At 47.8% G+C, this 11,555-nt stretch overlaps 1 long non-coding RNA gene across 2 annotated transcripts; it reads left to right on the top strand.

The window, feature by feature from the left end:
• The first annotated feature begins 774 nt into the window (after window positions 1-774).
• LOC126062201 (uncharacterized) lies at window positions 775-10,304 on the top strand. Of its 2 annotated transcripts, none has more exons than XR_007513989.1 (6): window positions 775-1,471; window positions 2,212-2,307; window positions 2,876-3,066; window positions 4,072-4,367; window positions 4,745-4,853; window positions 9,720-10,304. It is a non-coding gene; the product is annotated as an uncharacterized LOC126062201 (long non-coding RNA). The 2 variants fall into 2 exon arrangements; XR_007513988.1 differs by lacking the exon at window positions 9,720-10,304 and adding an exon at window positions 7,068-7,988.
• Window positions 10,305-11,555: the final 1,251 nt, after the last annotated feature.

Genomic DNA, 11,555 nt, shown 5'->3' with positions numbered 1-11,555 from the left:
CACAGATTCTGGGCCCTCCCTCAAACTTTGTGAATCAGAAGCTCAGAGAGCGGCCCGGGATTCTGCATTTTACCACTTTTCCTCCTGGGGAATCTTAGGCACTCCGTAATGTCTGAAACCTTGGTACAGTGTTGCTGGCCTTAGGAGGGAGGAGGAGAAGGAATGGAGAAAGAAGGTGGTCCCCATCACCCGAAGGGCAGGAAATCCCGAAAGCTACCCTTTGCCATTCGGAAGTTTGTAGAGGGTGTCCCGGTAGCCTGTCTGCACCCCAGGCTGGAACGGAGGGGTCGCAAACCCCTTCCTCCTACCCCTACAGGAGCACTCGCCTCTCAAGCAGGAAGGGGGAGATGAGGAGGAGGAATTCTAGAGGCCTGTGGCCAAGGTTTACCCAGCGAGAATTCTAACTTGGGTCTCTTATCTAGAGGGTCCTGGCCACTATGTGCATGTGGGGGTGGGGGGGGGGCAACGAGGTCACAATGACCTACACATGCCCTGTCCTGGCAACCCAGAAAACTATTTTGATGTTCCCTCGCAGCCCACACCCCTCTCCCGCCCTAACACTCACACAACAGGGGGCCAGGGCTGCCCTGCACCCCTCCCCAGCTGCCCGGGCGGGGGACGGAGGTGTGCGAAGAGGTACACTCCAAACCAAGACCCCAGAGCCTCGGCTTTGCTCCAGATCCCAGAGACGACTGAACGGAGTGGACCCTAGGACCCAGAGAACAACTCAGGCACAAAGCCTCCCGCCCCCCCAGCTGCTTCCTGCATCTCAGGCTTTCCTGCGGCCTTTGCCTTCTCCCCCGCCCTCTTCCTCTTCGTCCTCTTCCTCCCCGTCCCAATCTTCCACTCTCTGTCCCCTGGTCTGGAAGGGTTGGCGAAGGGACTCTTAGCACCCCACCACTGAAGGGGCGTGTGTGGGTTTTGTGGGATATTAACCCGTTAGCACGTGCAAAGGAGCTCAGTACAGGATTGGGGGTGGGGTGCGGGAAGCCGCCTGGGAACTCTGGATATTGGGATGGGGAGGGGCCAGGAACCACAGGGCTGGATCCTGAGGCTGGTGCTAAGGGGAGGGAAGACTTGGGTTCTGAGCTGGAGAGCCGGAAATGAACCCGGGCTTACCATTGTCATCTGCCTCTTCTTTGCTCGGCTGCCCAGGAAACTGCCCCCTCCCCAATTTTGCACTTCGGGATAGGCAGGGTGAAGAAGCTCTCAGGCTCCCTTCCTTTTTAACCCTTTTTAGAAGACCTCTTATAGGAACAAGCTTTGGGACTTAGGTTTCCAACCTCAAGGTTGGGGCTGGAAACCCCCTCCCATGGCCCTTCAAACCCGCTCTGGAAGTTGGGGGAGGAGAGAGATCTCAACCAGTTGGGATTTGGGGGGTTGGGCAGAGTGTCCTCAGAAGCTCTCGAGTGAGTTGGAGGAGGGCACAGGCCCCTGGGTGTTCTGCCCAGAATCTACCACACCCTTTGTGGTGAGTCATGGTAACTGTTCCCAGCCCAAGGGGTCTGTGCCCATGCCTCTGGCCAGGTGGAGAAGCAACCACCCTCCCCCCCCACCCCACCCCTGGCCCTTCAGAGGGAGGGAGGAGTTGCCAAGGTTCTCAGAGACAAGCCCAGAGACTCTGGGCCCCCGCCCCCCACCAACAACAACAAAAAACACATTTCCAGCAACAGCTTGGAATGAATTGGAAGTACTGGGAAGCCTGGATCCTGAGGCTTCCAAGGATGAAACCCCTTTAAATGCTTTGGGATGCAAGAGGGTGGAGCTGGCCCAGAGCTTGGGTGACTGAGGCAAAGGAGTAGGATGATTATTTCATAGTTTAGCAACACCCCCAGCCAGAATTCCCCAAGAAGCTTTTCTGAGCGATGCTAAACGCTTTCCCAGGGTCAGACACCAAACTGGCTGGCCTGTGAGATAGGTGGAGAATGGGGTGTCACCTTCCCCCATCTCCTCCCTACCTGCCTGGGGCAGTAATCTCATCTCCTGGGAGGGGAACTTCATTTGGGAGGATTTCCATCCAAACTGAAGGGTTTAGACCTAATTTTCATTTCTCATGCTGCAGTCCTCACCTATTTCCTCCAGTTTAGCACCCCAGGATAATTAAACCGTCCTTTCTCTTTACATTGTCCTTTATGGAGGAGGCCTTGAGGGCTAAGCTGCCTGGTGGTCTTCTCTGTTTGGGTGAAAGTTCTTTCTTACCTTTTCCCACAGACAGATGGCAGAGTGAGACCCAAGACTGACCCAGGAGCCAGACTGCCAGGGTTGAAATCCTGACTCCAGCACTTACTTGTTGTGTGACGTGGACAGGTAAGGTGGGTGGGGAAGGAGGTACCTGTGCCACCAAACTTGGTGCCGTGGAGTCAGTTCCGACTCATGGCCACCCCATGTGTTAGAGTATAACTACTTCATAGCATTTTCTTGGCTGTAATTTTACAGAAGTAAGATCACCTTGCTCCCCGCCACCCCCCCGCCCCCGCACTGGCCCCGAGCCACTGGTTGGGTTCTGACCACCAACCTTTAGGTTAGTAGTCAGCTCAAACTGCTTGCAGCCGCCAGGGCTGCCTGCCTGTGCCACCAGCCCTTGCCAAAAAAGCCTGAGTCTTCCTATAGGCAAAGAACTGCCCCCAGCCCTCCTCCAGTAAAGCCCCTCCCTATTTTTCCACGCCCCACCCCCGCCCCTGCCCCGGCCTGATAGAGGCCCTCTGGGAGGGTCCCTTTAGTGCTCTGCCTGGAGGCTTGCTAGTTTCAAACACCAGGTGTGACTGCAGAGGCGGGTGATAAAGGCAGTGAGGGGCCTGATTTGTGATAAGCTCCAAGCCCTCAGCACCCAGGGCTCAGGCCCAGGCTGGGTGCCAAGGTTGGCTTTTCTTCCTAGCCCTGGAGCTTTGAGACAGCCTCTGAAAGTGGCATTTCTATGGCTGGGATCATCTGAGCAGAAGCGAGCCCAGGCCCTGCACTTTGGCAGTGCTGTGGTGATCAGTGGTCCCTGCCCCAACGGCTTTCGTCCATCCATCTTCCCCTGCCAGGGATCTGGGCATCAGCTTAAGATGCCAGAAAGGCGTTCATGTGAGTACACACTCACATGCAGGAGAACTCAAATCCAGGATGCCTTTAGTGGCCTTTGACTGACTCTCTTCACAGGGTAATGAGGAAGACAGACCTGGAGAAGGAAGTGACTTAGCCAGTGGAGAAGAGGAAAGTTGTGAGACTCATAGGGCCTGCCTTGAGTGCTTGCTCCACCCATTAGCTGGGTGACCTTGGGCAAGTCACTTCTCCTCCCGAGGCCTCAGTTCGGAAGCCCTGGTGGTGTAGTGGTTAAGAGTTCAGCTGCTAATCCAAAGGTTAGCAGTTCAAACCCACCAGGCGCTTCTTGGAAACCCTATGGGGCAGTTCTAGTCTGTCCTATAGGGTCACTATGAGTAGGACTTGATGGCAAAGGGTTTGGCTTTTTGGTATGCCTCAGTTTCCTGACAAAGCTCAAATGTGAATGTCTTAGTGAGTCTCCTGAGGATGGGTGATCCTAGGTCTCCCCCACTGTGTGTGTGTGTGTGTGTGTGTGTGTGTGTGTGTGTGTGTGTGTGTGTGTGTGTGTGTGTGTGTGTGTGTGTGTGTGTGTGTGTGTGTGTGTGTGTGTGTGTGTGTGTGTGTGTGTGTGTGTGTGTGTGTGTGTGTGTGTGTGTGTGTGTGTGTGTGTGTGTGTGTGTGTGTGTGTGTGTGTGTGTGTGTGTGTGTGGCAAAACAGAACATGGGCTTTGAAGCCAGATCACCTTTGTGAGAATCCCCAACCTGCCACTTCCCAGCTGCTGGACTTTTGACAAATTCTTTCCTCTGTAAAATGGAGGTATTATACCAACCTCAGAGAGTTGTCCGAGGATTAAATAGGCTCTAAAATGCATAGAGTACTTAGAATAGCTCCTGGTACAAATTAGGAGTTTGCAATGTTGCCTGTTGCATGTGTATCTAAGTATGCATGGATGTGTGTGTACGTGTGCACGCATGTGGGCAGGTGTGGCTGAGAATCAATACCCCTGTTTGCATCACGGGGCTTTGGACCTCTCATTTCTTTCCAAGGTCCATTACAAGAAATTCTAAACACCCCCTGCCTGCAGCTTCCACGAATCTTTTGGGGATCATCCTGGAGCGAAGGTGACCTCCCTTCTCCACCTCCCAAGGGGTCTTTCACTCCTGCTTCTTGGTGCCTCAAGTTCCCCTTTGCCCCTGCAGGGACTCCTCCCTTGGGGAAACTGGGCCTGCGTCCCTCTGCTCTGTCCCTCTCTCTTTTTGTTACTCTCCATAGTCACTCAAGAGCCACTTGGGAAGTTCAGACACATCTTGGAGCCTCAAGAAAGAGAAGAGAAGGAGTCAGGGTGTGTGTGTGTTGTGGGGGGGGGAGGGGGTGGGACAGAGAAAAGATTTCACCAAAGCATCAATTGCTTTAAAAGAAAGCCTATATTTAGCTGGCTTAGAGGGCATGTAAATATGTATTTTGCAATGCAGACAGCAGCCATAGCTGTGGGAGCTCCAAGATATGCAGGGAGGTCAAAGAAAAAAAAAAACAACCAACCGGAAAGATTGGGCAATATATTTTGTCATGAGCAGATTTGGAGAACTCTTTTAACTGTCTGCTCCAACTGCTAATACATTTCCGTGTTTGATAGTTTCTATTTTTCCTCTGCCCTCTGGGTCTCGGTGCAATGGGTGCCTGAGGAGGGAGCTGGCACTTAGAGTCACCTTCTTCCGCCAGCCTCCACCTCACCTGCCCTGGCTCAGGGGAACAAGCCTCCCGCCCTTGCCAGCTTCCATCCCGACTGGCTCCACCAGGATCCGCCAGGAAGGCTTGGCACCTGGCACAGGTACAGCCTCAGTAACGGCAGCTCTTACATCTCCCACACTCAACTCCTGAACTTCAGGTGACCTTGAGGGTGGGGAAGGGAATGAGAAATCCTGCCACTTCAGGTCAGTTGTATCTCCGGTGGGTTTGAACTGCCAATCTTTCGGTTCGTAGGCAAGCGCTTAACCACTGTGCCACGAAGGCTCCTTACTTCAGAGAACTCTTCTTTCGTAAGAAAAAAATTCTTATTCATACTTATTTTTCACTTTTAGCTTGAAAAGATTTTTTTTAATAAGAAAAGCTCAGAGAATCATGTAACAAACGGACATTACAAATGCTAGTAGCATTCTGTCGTTTTTACTTCTGGATTTTTCATATAAAAGAAATAGAATTATAGAGCTTGAGCTGAAGTCCCTTTTATTTTTATCTTTCTCCCCAGTCCCATTGCCCTCAGTTCCAACTCTCACCAGTTTGGAATGCATCCTTTCAAATTTTACATTTTTTACACATTTAGATATTCACAAAACAGCATACAGTAATGATTTCTGTGTTTTTAAGATTTAGTCACCCTCATACCGTGTGTGCCATTTTGTGTCTGACTTTTACTCACTCAACATGGTTTTCGCCATGGAGCCATGTTGCTACATATGGCTTTCGTTTGTTCATTTTAACTTCCGTGTAGTATTTTGTGAGGTGAATATGTCACAGTTTTTTTTATCAGTTCCTCTACTAATTGACATTTAGGTTCTTTTTTTTTTTTTGCTATTATAAGCAGGGCTTTAATGAACACCCTGGTACTTGTCTCCCGGTGCATGGATGGGAACCCATCTTTGGGGTGTATACCTAGAAGTAGGAAGCTAGGTTTGCAGGGCAGGCATGTTTTCAACGTGACGAATACTGTCAAACTGCTCTCTATAGCAGCTGAACCAAGTATGCTCTCACCGCTAGCATGTGTACAAGTCTTCCTATTTGACCACATCCTTGCCAACATTTGCTCTTGTCAGGCTTTTTATTTTTGCCAATCTGATGGATGTGAAATCGTATCTCATTTGAATCTACATTCCCTGCCTATACAGTAGAACATCTTACCATGCTTATTGGCCATCTGGGTTTCCTCCTCTGTGAATTGCTTTTGCCCATATCCTTTGCTACCCTATTGTAGCCTTTGTGGCAAGTTAAAAAAAAGTGCCTCAAGGAAAAAGGAAATTTTATTATCTCACGTAGCCAAAGTCTCAAAACCACCCGTTGCCATCAAGTCCATTCTTACTCATAGTGACCCTATAGGACAGAGTAGAATTGCCCCATAGGGTTTCCAAGGCTGTGACCTTTACAGAAGCAGACTGCCACATCTTTTGTCTGATGCGTTTGAACCACCGACCTTTCAGTTCACAGCCCAGTGCTTAACCACAGCACCGCCAGGGCTGCCAGGGTTGTTTAATTCAGAGGCTCAACTGTGACATCAAAGACCTCCCTCATCAAGTTGGCTGGCTTCTTAGACTGGTCTCCTCACAGTCCCAAGATGGCTGCCTTAGTTCCAGGTGTCCCATGCAGACAGTGTCCAGTACCAGAAGGAAGTGGATGGATGTTTTCTTCTTAGTGTCTCTTTCCCATTGCCCCCCCCCAGTATACCTCCCTTTGGGTCTCACTGACCAGAAATGTATACATGCCCATGCCTCAACCAATAAAAAAAAAAAATAGCTGACCAAAAAACAAAAAAACAATAAACCTGTTGCTGTTGATTCCAACTCATAGTGACCCTATAGGACAGAGTAGAACTGCCCCATGGAGTTTACAAGGAGTGTCTGGAGGATTCAAACTGCTGACCTTTTGGTTAGCAGCCATAGCTCTTAACCACTATGCCACCAGGGTTTCTTAATAGCTGACCAGAGGGACCAAATTACCATGCTGAATTTAGGCCAATCACACTTCACCTGATGGAGCTGGGGAAGGCCAAAAAAAAAGAAAAAAAACCATGCTGAGTCGATTCCAATTCATAGGACAAAGTAGAACTGCCTCAGGAGGTTTCCAAGGAGCAGCTGGTGGATTTGAACTGCCTACCTTTTGGTTAGCAGCTGTGGCTCTTAACCACTGCACCACCAGGACTCCAGGGAAGGCCCAGCAATCCCCAAAGCTCAGATCTTTGAATCTTGAGTAAAATCGGGGTTCTATTAGGGAAGAATGAGACAGAATGCTGCTTGAGTTGGCACTCAAAAGGTCTATCTTATTGATTTGTCAGACGACTTTGCATATCCTGGACCTCTTCAGTTGCCATCTAGTACCCTCCAACTCATGGTGACCCCGTGTGTGTCAGAACAGAACTGTGCTCCACAGGATTTTCAGTGGCTGATTTTTTGGAAGAAGACTGCCAGATCTTTCTTCTTTCAGTTGTCAGCCACATGCATTAACCATTTGCACAACCCAGGGACATATTCTGGATATTAACTCTTTATCTGTTTTATATACTGCTGACATTGTCTTCCAGGCCTTCCCTTGTCTTTTAAGTTTGTTTATGATGTCACTTGCCTAGCAGAAGGCCTTTTTTTTTTTAACGTAGTAAAATTGATTGATCTTTTGAGTTGTCTAAGAAATGCTTTCCCACCCGGAGATCCCCTCCATTTTCTTCTAATTATTTGAAAGTTTTATGTTTAACTTTTAGGTCTTTAATTCCAAATATTTACGGATGGTGTGAAGATTTTTCATATGAAAAGCAAATTGTCCTTTGGAAACAGGGAGTATAATATATATAATATAATTAATGCCACTGAAATGTACATGTAAAAATGTTGAAATGGCATGTTTTGTTATATGTATTTTTACCACAATTAAAAATTGTCACAACACTTTTTATTGAATGGCCTGTTCTCTCTCTCTGAGTTGCAATGCCACCACCATTATAAATCAAATTCCCACATATGCTTGGATCTGTGTCTAGGTACTCTATTCTATTGATGTCTTTGTTTAGCCCAGCACCAATACCACATTATTTTAATTACTATTGCTTTCAAATACGTCTTGCTCTGGTAGGAGCAGATTCTCTCCTTATTCTTTTTCAGAATTGTGTAGACTCTTTTTGGCCCTTTGCTATTCCATGTGAATTTTAGAATCAGTTTACCTAACTCCACAAAAAAAATCCCGTTGGGATATTTATTAGGCTTCCACTGAAGTGATAGATTAATATGGAGAGAATTATCTTTGTGACATTGAAGGTTTTCCTCCATAAACTAATACATCTATTTACTCCTTTTATAGCCTATAATAATGTTTTCTGCATAAATGTCTTGAAACATCTTTTGTAAGCTTTTTTCCAGGTTCTGTGCAATTTTAATTATATTGTGGATGATTTCTTTTTAAAAAGATATTATGGTTTCTAATAAATTATTGCTAGTGTATAGAAACACTGTTGAATTTTGTATCTTATTTTATTTGTATTTGGGTGTTGAACTTGGCCAGCAGCTTTGATGAGCTGTCTTAATAACTCTAACATGCCTATAGAAGCGCTTGGATTTTCTAGATAAATAATCATATCATCTGCAAAGAATGTAAGAGTTTTTTTTGTGTCTTTCTAATCGTTCTGGAAACCCTAGTGGCATAGTGGTTAAGAGTTACAGCTAACCAAAAGGTCAGCAGTTTGAATCCACCAGGTGTTCCTTAGAAACTCTACGGGCCAGTTCTACTCTGTCTTATAGGGTCGCTATGAGTCCGAATAGACTCGATGGCAATGGATTTGGTTTTTCGGTTTTTAATCCTTCTACCATTGATTCGGAAACCCTGGTGGCTTAGTGGTTAAGTGCTATGGCTGCTAACCAAAGGGTCGGCAGTTCGAATCAGCCAGGCGCTCCTTGGAAACTCTATGGGGCAGTTCTACTCTGTCCAGTAGGGTCGCTATGAGTTGGAATTGACTCGACAGCACTGGGTTTCGTTTGTTTTTTACCACTGATTCATGACTTCTAAATTTGACGTCTCCCAGCTCTCAGGCTATGCCAGTGGGCTGGCCCCGTATTGCAAGCACTGTGAGTTATAAATAAATAAAAGACCACTTAACTTTCTCCAGAGCTTTACAGTTTCCAAAGCACTTTGGCTTCCATTATCTCATTTGATCCTTGTTACCCCCACTTTCCAGAGAGGGAGTGTCTATGTGGAAAGGGCTGTGCAGAACACTAGCCTGTGGAACCTCTGAATGGTCCCCTCCCCTCGGTTTTTCATTCTGTAAGTTAAAAAAGTTTGCCCAAGAATGGTTTCTGGCATTATCATGTTCCGATGGACGGCTTCAAGCGGTCCCAAAGCTAAAGGAACCCCTTCGAGGGCTGAAGTCCACCAATAAAAAGAGGGTACACTTATGCCCTCAAACTGGTGCCCTAAAATGTCGTGGGGGGTGGGTGGGTGGAGGTGAGCTGGGGAAAAACGGAAATGTCCTTGAAAGTCAGGGTGGATATAGAAGGGTGGAGTGCGTCAGGGGTGGGGAAAGATCATTATGTTCAGTCCCCTGCCTCTATGCGGGTTCGCCTCCCTATAATCGTTTGGGAGAACATCCTCTAGACCCGGAAGGGGAGGATGAGGAGGGGCTCCAAACCTTGGAGCCTTTCCTCGCTCGCCGGCTCTGACCGCGGCGCTGTGCGTGCACTTCTGACGCGCATCCCCTGTACGCGGCGGGGCGCTCCGCCCCCCGGCTCAATAGTGCGCAGGCGCAGGCCCGGGCTGGAGCAAGCGAAGGCGCCCTCTCGTGGCGGATTGGTCAAATCGCGCCCTTTGTTGTGGGTGCCTGGGGAGGTGAAGGGGGTGGGGGAGAAAAATGTGGGTGGAGTCTGAGAGGCAGAAGCGAGAATCAGATCACAATGACAAGAATTCCTTTCCTTTGTCCCTCATGACAGCATATTATCTCCCGTTTTAGGTGCAGATAAAGGAAAATAAAGAACAAAAACGATCCCCAGAGATCAAGAGACTTAGGGAGACAGGTTCATAGAGAGTGAAATGGAACCAGAGTTGGGAGATGGGTTCATTCAGTCATTCATTCACTCAGCAAATATTCAGTGAGCTGAGGAAAGACGGAGACAAAGAACCAGAGGCAATAAACGGAGGCTTTGACGGGGAAGAGACTGGGCGTAAAGCTGGGGAGACAGAGGCTGATGGCAACGAAGCGGAGCCGGAGGACTAGCCCGCTTAGGAGCTGAGGGCAGGAGTGGGGCACCAGGAGAAAAGCTCGGACAAGGGAAGCTCTGGCTGAGCTTTCAGAGACAAGGCTGAGCGAGACAGAAATGCCGACCTGACTCAAGTTCCCACATGGATGCTCCAACTGGTAAGGACTACAACAGGAGCCAACCGACTCCCAAAGATGGGACAACCTGAGCACCAGGAAGGACATTAGCTGCAAGGGATTGAAGCATGCAAAGAGGTTTAAAGCCACAGGGTCATAATGATACCATTAATTTAAAAAAAAAAAAAAAAAAACTGCTCACGTTTTGGAGGCTGCTGGGGAACCAACTCATTATTTCAAAACTGGTAAATAAAGAGAACCAAGCTTTTATCCTGCCATTCCTGTATGAACGGTGCCTCTGGGAAGCCAAATAGTAAGGGAGAGTCAGTTTCTCTGTTTAGAAACATATGTGCCTCCTAATGGAAAATGCATTACCACCACCTATGAAGTGGTCTTGCCAGAGAAAATTGAGCCTGCTCAGGCCGCTAGATCCAGCTAAAATGTATAGGAAATAACAATTTATGGAAAATGTCCAGGTCAGAGGAACAGGTGAAAGAACACCATGGAGATGCCATCAGCAAAATTCAGACTGTGGGAAACTCTCCAGAACATATGACCTGGTTTCCTCAGGGAGTACAGAAAGAGAGTGGGGCGGGGCCCGGGGGTTAAAAGAAATTGAAGAGAGGTCTATCAACCAGTTACAACGTGTACACCTTATTTGGATCCTGATCAAACAGATAAATTGTAGAACAAATTATATACTTATGAGACAATTGGAGATTTGGTATTTAGAAATTATAATTAAATTTTAGATGCAATAATGTGATTAGGTATAACAATTGTGATTATGTTTAAAAAAAAAAGGAGTCATTATCTTTTAGAGACCTGGTGGTGCAATGGTTAAGTGCCCATCTGCTAACCAAGAGGTTGGTGGTCAGAACTCACCCAGTGGCTCTGCGGGAGAAAGGCCTGGCGTCTGCTCCCATAAAGATTACAGCCTCGAAAACCCTATGAGGCAGTTCTACTCTGTAGCTTTGAGTCAAACTCGACTCAATGGCACCTAACAACAACATCTTTTAGAGAGACACACTAAAATATCAAACGATGAAATCAAATGCAGGGAGGAACAATTGGAAGGGGTATAGCTGAAACCAGATGAGCCTTGAGCTGACAATTGATGAACCTGGCTAACTGATACGTGGAGGGCTCATCATATTATTCTGTGTACTTTTGTTTTACTTTGAAATATCCAAAATAAAAGCTTAAAGAAAAGGTGGGGTAAAAAACCCTGTGTTCCCCATCCCACCCCCCAGTCACCAAAGGACAGTAAGTGCTGAGTGTTACATACAGTTTGCAACCCAGACAGGAGCTCCTTGGCAGGCCAGGAACCTGGAGAGGCTTTCCTGGGGCTTCCAGCTGGCTCCTGGGACAGCCTCTGGTTCCCCTGAAGTGGGCGAGAGGATCTCCCTCAGGGGAAGTGGTTGCAGCTTTGCCAGTAAGGAAGGCCTCTGTGGGTCTGGTAGAACTGGGTAC

The sequence above is a fragment of the Elephas maximus genome, chromosome 19 (genome assembly GCF_024166365.1).
Source record: "Elephas maximus indicus isolate mEleMax1 chromosome 19, mEleMax1 primary haplotype, whole genome shotgun sequence".
Classification (NCBI taxonomy): Eukaryota; Metazoa; Chordata; class Mammalia; order Proboscidea; family Elephantidae; genus Elephas; species Elephas maximus.
The sequence above is the reverse complement of the archived record's forward strand: the minus strand, read 5'-3'. Positions and strand labels throughout refer to the sequence as shown.